The 11,222-nt window shown below is 26.1% G+C and overlaps 2 long non-coding RNA genes across 2 annotated transcripts; both read right to left on the reverse strand.

The window, feature by feature from the left end:
- Window positions 1-1,809: 1,809 nt before the first annotated feature.
- LOC135930182 (uncharacterized) lies at window positions 1,810-2,747 on the reverse strand. The gene is made up of 3 exons (XR_010572735.1): window positions 2,733-2,747; window positions 2,101-2,532; window positions 1,810-2,055 (listed from the first exon to the last, which is right to left on the reverse strand). It is a non-coding gene; the product is annotated as an uncharacterized LOC135930182 (long non-coding RNA).
- A 6,522-nt stretch (window positions 2,748-9,269) lies between these two features.
- On the reverse strand, window positions 9,270-9,933 carry LOC135930152 (uncharacterized). Its single transcript, XR_010572733.1, has 2 exons — window positions 9,699-9,933; window positions 9,270-9,646 (listed from the first exon to the last, which is right to left on the reverse strand). It is a non-coding gene; the product is annotated as an uncharacterized LOC135930152 (long non-coding RNA).
- Between the last annotated feature and the right edge of the window lie 1,289 nt (window positions 9,934-11,222).

The raw sequence follows: 11,222 nt of genomic DNA on the forward strand, positions 1-11,222 counted from the left end.
GTGAACAATCAGGAATAATAAATCTCGTGATATTACAACCAGAATAAGGGATTTTAAGTCGAGATAACTATCTTTTCAGGATTATTACCAAAAAGTAACCTTGGTGTTTATTTATATTACTTATTTTTTATAAAACATAGTATAAAAATTTAAGGAACAGCATTTATACAACAAATCTAAAGATTCTAAGAACTAATATAGTATGATTTAAAGCAACATATGCATAGCCAGGATTTTGCTAGGGGGTAGGTAAAGTACTATTAGATGGGGGCTTCCTCAAAAAATTTATTGGAGGTCTTTAGGTCTATTTTTGTTGAAGGCTTGTGGCTAATTTTGGTGTTTCACTTTTTTTGATGTAAAAATGCTTTTTTCTAAAAAAGTTATTATTTTTACAAATTTTTCTTCCAAATTCTTTTTTGTAATAATATATATCTTTTTAGGGGAGAAAGGTGAGGGAAGGTGTGTGAAGATATTTTATTAGCTCAAAATGTGATATTTATGAGAATAGACAAATTTCTGAAGGAAGGTTTTCCATGCTTCCCCTTTCCGACTACCCCTATGTCAGCATTTAAAAAGTGACTGGATGACACTGAATTTTTATGATATCTTATAAATCTCAGAAGGCCTTCATTTTCCATAAAAATAATCTAAGGATCAAACAAATCATACCATAAAACAGCTTAAAAATTTTAATTATCTGAATGTTATAACATAATATCGATACAACTTCTTTATATGGCGATAAAATTTTACCTTTGTCTAGGATATCCCAATTTTAATTTAACATTATTACTCTGATTAAAAGTGATCAACATTTCAGATTAAATAAGGATATTCATATCTATTGCGTATTAATGTCTATTAATTAGTTATAACATTCTTTTTAGAAATCAATCATTCTAAACAATAAAAGTGGAAATAGCAATATAGAATTACTTCCAATTTATACTCCTATATTGTAAATACTAAATACCACGTTAAAAAAAAGAAAAAGCCCTTCTTAGTTACCTTCTGAAAACTTAAATTCATTGGAAGTTTCAGACTACCCCCGCAACGCTCAATTTAAATTTAATATAAAAAGGAATGCTTATTGATAGCTTTATTTAGATTGGAGATATTTACATTGTATGAAAATTTTATATCAGTTCTTCAAATATAGATTTCGCGGTTGAAAAGAAAAGTAATCGGAAAGAGTTAAAGGACAACAGTCTAAATAAATGAGGGGTATTAATCTAATTACTCTTACAGTAGATAGCAATGGACAACCACAATGAATGAAACCAAAAATGGAAATAATGATGACTGTTATTTTTTTTAAAACTAAATTTAATAACTATATTTTGTTTTGCAATATTCTTATTTATAATGTTTATTGTTTATTTTCCTAGAAATTCCTTTTCCTGGAAGTTTATTTTTCTAGTGGGTTATATTCTCTTAGACCCTTTTTTTATAGGAGTTTTTTTCCTTAATTTCCCCCCCCCCCCATAAGTTACTTTTCTGATCACTATAATATTCATTTACTAAAATAAAGGATTCGCTGTGAGGTCTATAAAATTCATATTATATACATTTATTTAATATGCCAACAATATCATAAATTTGTATATGAGACTCTTTTTTTCTTAATAAAATGATTAAAACAATAAAGATGATGTAAAATAGATAAATATTGTGCATTTAGAGATTAAGGTAATTATGATTAGTTTGAAAAGAAAATTCATAATATCGTTAAATAATTATTTCATATTTTTAATTTTGTTTAAAATATATATTTTACCAATAAAACTCTAGTATTTTAAAATCATAACATTTTTATTTTCTTTTTTATAAGTTGGCAATATTTGATTCGTTAGTTGCATTTAATCTTTCTTCCGTTGAAATAATAATCGTAATAGCAACCCCCACAATAATTAGGAACACAATTTGCCAGAGGATAACTTCGGCACTTAGTGCCTAAACAGGGAGACATCCTACAATTGACTTTTTTAATCCCTGGCGGGCACATGATAGATCTCTTAATTCTTGATTCATGCCTATGAGCACCAAATTGATACCCTATACAGAGTTTATAATTGAACATAACAAAATATTAATTTTTACCTTTTATGGTTTGTAATACTAGAATCAAAAGCAGGAAGGATTTGATTATATAACGCATTGAGTTATTTAAAAAAATTATATTAAAGATTTAAAAGTAAAATTTTGATAACTTGATACTATAAAAAAATGTTTATTAGATATAATCATTTTAATATTTATTATATAAAGTCATCCTATTATTTTTTTATTATAAAAATATATTTGTTTTATATCGGATTGGCAAGAAATGGCATCAAAATTTTTTTTGTTTCTATTTATTTTTTAAGATTAAAAGAGAATAATGAGTTGCAAATCTTGTGAGTTAAAAGGTACTATAAAGGAATTACAAGGAATTACATATCCCTTCTCATAAGATTTTAAAATGAGAATCGTATAGGCAATTGAAAGGAATGCATCCTATGATAACACCTTCCTACATATACAATTTCTAGCCTAAAATGAAAGTATATTAAAATGAAAGTAAATTAAAATGAAAGTAAATTAAAATGAAAGTAAATTAAAATGAAAGTAAATTAAAATGAAAGCAAGATAAATTGAAAGTAAATTAAAATGAAAGTAAAATAAAACTTAAAGCTTATATATAATTAAAATTGAACGTAAAGTAGAACGTAAAGTATATATATATTCTTTACCTTTTTCCTTTATGAAGTATTAATTATATATTTTTTTTGCCTCTTCACTAATTTATGAATCTTTTCTTCTACAATATTTCTTTATTCAACAATTTCCATAACAAAAATCCGTCATTGTATATACATAAAATTTTCCTCTTTTAAAACAAAAATAAAATAATGAATCTCCTTTTCTTGTGTTGCCACTGTATTTTTCTTTTTCCACAAAAAAATAAACAAAATACATGGCTAACAACAGGTTCGTAAATATATATATATATTAATTAAAATCATTTAAAATATAATGAATTTTTATCATTCTAATACAACACGTCCACCCTATTAAGGCTTCTTGTGTTTCCATTCATTTGTTGCCTCCATTTATCCTCCCACTTTAACGACAATGGATAATAATTAATGGATAATATCACATTTTTCATGATAAGTGTCTTAAAAGGAAGGTATGATACGTTTGCCATCAAATCTTTAAAAAATACAAAATAAATATATATCTCTTCCCCTTCCCAGCTCTATGTATAAACTATTGTACTCTAATTTTTGTTTGATCATGGTGACGAATACCCTCCATCCCATTTTCAAATTCTATACGATTTAATTTTTTTCCTAAATTTTCTAATACCATCCCTCTTTCCCATAATTTATCCTTATTATTATAACATCTAGCCCATACATTTGACCAATATGATATAATGTAATTTGATAAAACCTCTATATCACATCTTGGTTTCATAAGATCCAATAATACTTTCGCCCTTCTTCCCAAAAATCAGTTGGAGTAAAACCTCCTATCCTTTTATAATTATTAAGATTATTCTTCCACTTTATGGTCCCTATTAAACATAATCTTACCTGTCTTTTCCTTATCCCTTATACTATGTTTCCTGAGTTCATCCCACTTAGTAGACCCCCCCCCCCCTCCTTAATATGTGAGATAAATTACGAATTATGGTTTCATCTTCTTGCGAAGATTCTATATTATTTATTTTAAAACTTTCAGTGTTCAATCCCAATCTGGATAAAATATCAGGTAGATGATTTTCCCTACCTCTTCGATATTTAAGCTCCAAATTGAAACTACCTACCAATAATAACCACCTTTGAAGTCTAGGTGATAACATTAATTCTTTGTTATTTCTCTTAAACAAATGAATTAACGGCTTATGGTCGGTTTAGACTGTAAATCTTTTACCAATTAAATATTCCCTACATTAAGTTAGACCAAAAATTACCGCTAGTGGCTCTCGCTCAATCACTGAATATCGGGTTTCTGCATCATGAAAAACTCTTGAAAAAAATAGAATAGGTCTCTCCATATCATTTATTACATGTAATAAAGCCCCCCCCCCACCTCTATTAGATGCATCCACCGCCAATATTATGGGTAAATCATTATTAAAACAACTTAAAATTGGCTCTTCACTAATCTTTTGTTTCAATAATTCTTTATTCAACAATTTCCATAACAAAAATCCGTCATTGTTTATATATAAAATTTTCCTTTTTTAAAACAAAAATGAACCTCTTTTTCTTTTGTTGCCACTGTATTTTTCTTTTTTCACAAAAAAATAAACAAAATACATGGCTAACAACAGGTTCGTAAATATATATATATTAATTATAATCATTTAAAATATAATGAATTTTTATCATTCTATTACAACATAGCCCACTTCTATTAGTCACACCAGGGGCGGATTGAGAAACAAAGCGCCCGGTAAAATTGTTTATTAGGGGCCTCAAAACCCCATTTGTAAGTTTTACTCCTCATTTCCGCTCATGATTATGAGTTTATTAAGTATATAATCTTAATATACTAATTCATATATATTTATGCAAAAAGCCATTCATACAGAAAATTTAGTTACGGTTAGAGGTCTGACTCAAAGACTTGGGTCGGATTAGGACATAAAAAAAAATTTGGACTCGGTTAGGGCTAGATATGTCTGACCCGACCCAACCCGGAAAATAAATATTAGAATTACAAATAACCCTAAATAATACAAATATCTTTTGCTTCACAAATAGAATAACTGATATTTATATGTCTTTTTAATTGGTTTATTATTATATTTTTTAATTTTTTTTCTTTATTTAAACAATTATATCATCTTTTTTCGACATCAATCTTGCAAATTATTTTTATATAATCCCAATATTTTTAAATTCGATTGTTTTAATTTTACTTTTTATATTTAAACCGAATAAAATTTATATGTAAACAAATTAAATAAAATGCAACTTTATATCAATATTGATTAGATTATAGGGGATTTTCATTTAAGGCAGTATGTGAATAAATACAAATAATTTTTATTTGTTTCTTAGATAGATTTCCTTGCCCATTCTAAAATACATTACCCTTTTCTCAAAACTGAGTCATTAAAATGCCAAAAATATTCCTACCTGATGGGTGATAATCACTTTGTCTTAATCGTAGCTATATCATCCTGCTTTGGGCAAGCCGTTTTGAATCTTGTCAAAACATTTTCAAAATCCATAAGGGAAAAAACATATATCTCTCCTTTTTATAAACTTAAACAAAACAATGCCATCACAATAATCCGGCCCAATTATTTAAGGCTTAAAAATTCTTGGCCAGAATCATTCATTTAGCATTCTCCTTTTTAATTTTTTAATATATTCGTTCTTTTTTAAAATATTTTTCATGTTCTATTTTAATATATATTTATTTGTAAATTTTTAATAATTCTTTTAAATAAAAAATGATGATTATTATTTAAACTCAAATTATATAAAAAATTTGTCGGGCTCGGGTTGGGTTGAATCTAAAAATTTGTGCTCGGGCTCGGGTCAGGCTTGGGTCGTGAAATTATTACTTTGCAGACCTTTAGTTACGGTATTTATCTTTTCTTAATATTTCTTTTGTTCATTGAAATTAAGAGGTATACAATCTTAAATAAATTAAATACCTGTTAGATAAATAAAAATAACATTTAAATAAATAAAAATAACATTTAAATAAATAAAAATAACATTTAAATAAATAAAAATAACATTTAAATAAATAAAAATAACATTTAAATAAATAAAAATAACATTTAAATAAATAAAAATAACATTTAAATAAATAAAAATAACATTTAAATAAATAAAAATAACATTTAAATAAAAAAAATTATTTTTGCATCGGAATCGTATAGTAAAAAGAACATATAATTAACGCGAATATAGATAAAGATTATTTTAACAAATTTTAAACTAAAAAAAAAATCTAACCTTATGAATGGTGATAAAAAGGTATTTTTTTTATTTATTTTTTTACAGATGATGAGGCTTGTTTGTTAAATCATAATACTTATTCAAAAAAATCTGAGGGATAAATAAAAGACGAAGATATTTTATATTGTAAATTCTAAAGGAATATGTAATGATCTTAAACTAAAAAACAAGGATAAAATAGTATAATAAGTTACTATACAATATATGTAAAGATTTGAGTGGTCGTAATAGCAATTGTTATACCTAAAAAAAATCATTGTAGATTCAAATTTACAAAGTTTAGAATCTAAAAAGAAATAGTGGTATAAATAATGAGACAGCAAAGACGAAGAGGGAATTTGTTACTATCATAAAATGAGTAATGCTAGATTATTATCCCAAACCCAATCACTCCTGAACCTTTATAAAATTTCAAAACTTAAATTACGGTTAAAATGTATTTATAAATTTAAAAATAGTTAGACAGTTTTAATATAGCCTATAAATATTATGGGTAGTGTTGTTAAACGGCTCATTTTGAGACCATTTTTTAAAACGGCTAACTCAATATTTTAGCCAGAAAATTATTGCCTAAGCCTCGAGATTCCGCGAATAGATATTCAAACCTTTGTTCCTTCTACAAACAAAATCTTTAGGCTTTGCGCAATATCATTCTGGAAGAAATATTGAGTTAGCCGTTTTTAAAAAATGGCTCAAACAACACTAATTATGGGGTTTGAAAAATATATTCATTTAGAAGTTGTAAAAAATAATAATAGTCTCAAAAAACTCAAATATATGGATGCAATACTAAGTACAAACATATACAAGTCCGATTTAATAAAACGCCATTATGCACACATTTAGATTATAATTTATATCTACAAATTATTTAATCAAATTTAGTGCTCATTAATTCACAATCATTACTTATATAATTAAGAATAAAAAAATTAAATTTCCAACATATCAAGTTTAACTGACTTTATTAAAAGCGTCTCCAGATAGTCTTGATTAAGGCTTGCCCACATCCTATTTCTAATTATTTTTTAACTTAAAAAATATTATTTTACAATTAACTTAGGTAAAATAATTTGAGATTATATTTATATACAAATAATATAATAATTTTGGTAGATGCACTTGAGTATCGTCCTCGTTTCCACTAGACACGGTATCATTATATAAAAAGCCCACTATACTTCCAAGGTACCTTCTTTTCTTACATTTCCCGGTAAAAAAGTAAAATTTTATCGTGGCAGAGATCTGCAGAGTCCGGACGGGATACATGGGGCGGGCTGGAAATTTAAAAAAATAAACCCAGACCATGTAAAAGTAATATATTTTTTTAAAATACCTGGGCCGGGTTGAATAATTTTCCTATAGACATAGGCCGGGCCGCCGAGCCAAATATTTTAAATCGCAATTATTATATAAAATACAATGAATGTTACATAATTGATTAGTATATCACATTCATTCATTTCTCATATCTTTCAAAACCGAAAATTAAGAAATCTGGGCCTGGCTAAAAAAAATTAAAATCTAGGTCGGGCCAAATAAATCCGGGTCAGGTTATAAAATAGGACCTCTGCAGGTCTATGATATATGTTCAGTCCACTACTATGATTTCCTTACTATTCTTCAACCTGGTTACATATGATACACCAAAAACTGTACCATATCCTCAAGTAACTTAGTTAGAACTGTTAGAGCCTGACAGCTTTTCATATCATAAATAAATAATAGAAATAACAAGAGCCATAAACATAAGCATATTTAAGTCCTCAAACCATATTTAAGTTTGGATAAAACTAAATTTAAAGAACAGCGTTCTTAATGAAATAAGCAACAACCTATTTTATAAACAAATAATTATCGAGAGAATCAATTAATATAGTATATAAAAACTTAAAAACATTTATTTAAAAAAACCCAAAGGATTTTAAAAATTGAATTGAAAACAGGGGAAATAATAAGTTTAATCAAAAATCTGCTGGTTCCCCGTGTCAAAAATTGTTAAATATCAGGCTCAATCAATATCTGTCAGCAATAGAATTGATATGAGTAAAAAAAAATTATTTCTACAATTAAAAGAAGCAAGTCTCAATCATTTTAGGGACAATTGATAATTCCAAGAAAATGAAAAAATGGCATAGCACTAAAATTACATTATTTTAAGTATAACGAGATGAGCAAAATTCTCATTTTGAAGCATTCTTAATATCGGGTAACATTGATTAGATTTCAATATTTTTTAACAGCGACATAAGATTTCCTATTTCATATAGCAGTTATCGCACAGACTTGAAGAACGAATCTTCCGAATGTGATAACGGTAGAACATTATCATTTACTAATATTATTTAATTTTTATTCCAAAAATGAAAAGAAATGATTTACAGAAGAATATTTTTTGTATCTGCTGCAATTAGTGTTTATTAAAAATAATCAATCAAGTAGGCCGAATATATGGCATTTCATTTAGTATTTAGGTGAGTCGTGTAACCATGTTTAAGACAATTCGGGTATTCTGGAAGATTGTCACATAGCAATATACAATTTATTAAAGATTTCAAATGTATTTGCAAACGCCTTGCTTTCTGGAAACTTAAATATGTTTGAAGATACCATCTTACTCATGAAGAGTGACTAATAAGGAAAGTAAAAAAAGAGAAGAGAACTAAGGGAGATTTGATAAATAACAGTTGTGGAAGGAGGCCGAAAAAGATTTGTCCATTAGTGTAAATGATATCATATAAGAAATTAATTTTTTAATATGGAAATCTACATTTTAATACAAGGATTTTTAAATATTTTTTTTCCCAAATTAATCAGAGAAATTTGAAAATATGAATATTCCAAAACAAATTTGAATTAAAGAGGCAATCTAAAATCATGCAAAAAGCAATCAAACAATCATAAGACGAGTTATGGCATTGATCATTTGGAGAATTATAATATAGATGAATATGATTGAGCATTTCTACGTTTTATCTGAAAGATGTGTCATTTTAAGGATTTTGCATTCTCATAATCTTGCACTTGAATATAATTATGCTAGTTTCTCTATCTATTATATTTAAAAAAGGAGATGAGTGAATTCAAAACGATGTTAAGGCCAAAGTAGTAACCACTAAAATTTTATGATTTTTTAATCCTAGTTTCTAAAATTTTCATTTTTTTATGGGGTTTATTTTCTCTATAAATAATTTTTCTGATATTAGAGATATTTTTTTTGAAGTTTTTTCTTCCGATTATGCTATAATTATCCTATTAAAATATAATAAAATTCGAATTATCCGAAATCTACGAAAACCAAAATATAATAAATTTTATTTGATGCGGTATTTATAAAATCTAAATTTGTATTTCTAATAAAAGAAGATGAATAAAATTTATAAAATAATATATTATGTTAAGTAATATACATATTTCTTTATTTTTAGTTTCAAATATTTATAAATTAAAACAGAATTGACGATTTTTTCATTAGCATGTAACTTTTTCCCCGTCATAATAAAAATCGTGTTTGCATCCCCCGCAATAATTGGGAACACAATTCGCTAAAGGATATCTTGGGCACTTTCGCTGATGACAAGGAGACACAAAACATTTAACTACGATTACATCTGGCGGGCACATAGAAGATCTTCTGATTCGTGTTCCATATCTATGGTCAGCAGGTGGAGCTCCTATTTATGGAGTTAATAATTCGATGTATACTTTAAAAATTAAATTATTTACCTTTTATGGCTACCAACACTAGAACCAAAAGTAAGAAGGATTTAATTGGGTCGCACATTTGAGCCAAATTGTTTTTAAAGGAAATAAAATATTTTTGAAGTTTAAATTTTTTTCTATTTTTAAAATGTTAAAATTATGACATTATATATTTTAAAGCTCAAGGTTTTCATAATAATATTTACATTTTATTATTTAAAATTTTTCTTTTCGTTTACTCTCTTTGTTATAAAGAAAATTGGACTGGCATGAAGTGGTTTATTTAAAAAATTTTTTTTTTAGAATTAAAGGAGAATAATAGTCACTTAGTACAATACATATGCATTAGGTATATGTGAAAATAAAACAAAAAAATTCTTAAATATATATTTTTTAAAAAAAGACGAAAATAAATGACTATAAAAAATATTATTAGGCTACATGGAGCAGTAAATTGATAAGAAATTTTAAGACGATAAAAATAACTTAGTTACTAAAGCCGCTACATTTGAGTAACGGTAGCGCAAAACATTACTCGTTACCTTATTTTTTTTTCTTAAAAAATATTGAAAAAAAAAATGTTTTATTTTATTTTATATTATATTAAATTTTTATAAAATTTTATAAATAATTTAAGCCGAGTTTTTAATTTCAGATCAACATCAGAAATTCTTCATCAGCTCATATCTAAAAATAAACATTTGAAGATAGAAATATGAATTCTGATTAATTTAAAAAAAATTAGAGGATCTTCTGAATAGAGAATTTTGTGAAGATGATCTAATTAAATATTTTTTGTAACCGGAAAATGATTGCTTACAAGCACAAACTAACAACTAAGGTAATAATGTCGTTATAACTTTTTCCCACCAACAACCTTCTATCGTCAATCCTTAAATGCAATCACTCAAATATTAATTTTTTATATACCCAACCAAAGGGTACCCCCTTAACATTTTAAATTTTAATTTACCGAATATTTATTCTATCTAAGATAATATATAATATATATATAATCATATAACTTATGGCAAATTACCTAATATAATTCATTCAAGGTTGTTTTATTAATTTAAAAAATTTAATGATTGAATTGGCATAAAATTCAATTCTTATTTTTTTAAAAAAACGTATATATTTGAAATCCTTAATCTCCCTAAAAAAAATGCTATGGGTCATCCAGTTAAATCATTCCTATTGTTGATTCTAGTGTTCTTAGTCGATAAAGGTTCTTTAAAAAAAATATCTTCTTTGAATTTTATAATATATTAATTATTAGTGATCTGCAACGGGCCTAATTTTTCAAACCCGGCCTGAAATTTTCTTAAAAAAGTTACACCAGCCCGGCCCGAATTTATTTAAATATAGAAATTAATTTTTTTTAAAAATTGGAATTACTCAAAATAAAACACCCATGTCATATGGCGTCTAGTCTCATAAATATAATCAAATATGTTTTTTACAAAAGAATTCAACATAATGTTGGTATACTTAAATAAATTTCCAAGGTGCGACCTGACCCGACCTGAGTTTTTTTAAAAATGTTAG

The sequence above is a fragment of the Gordionus sp. m RMFG-2023 genome, chromosome 1, assembly GCF_954871325.1.
Source record: "Gordionus sp. m RMFG-2023 chromosome 1, tfGorSpeb1-WG-v2, whole genome shotgun sequence".
In the NCBI taxonomy this organism is placed as follows: domain Eukaryota; kingdom Metazoa; phylum Nematomorpha; class Gordioida; order Chordodea; family Parachordodidae; genus Gordionus; species Gordionus sp. m RMFG-2023.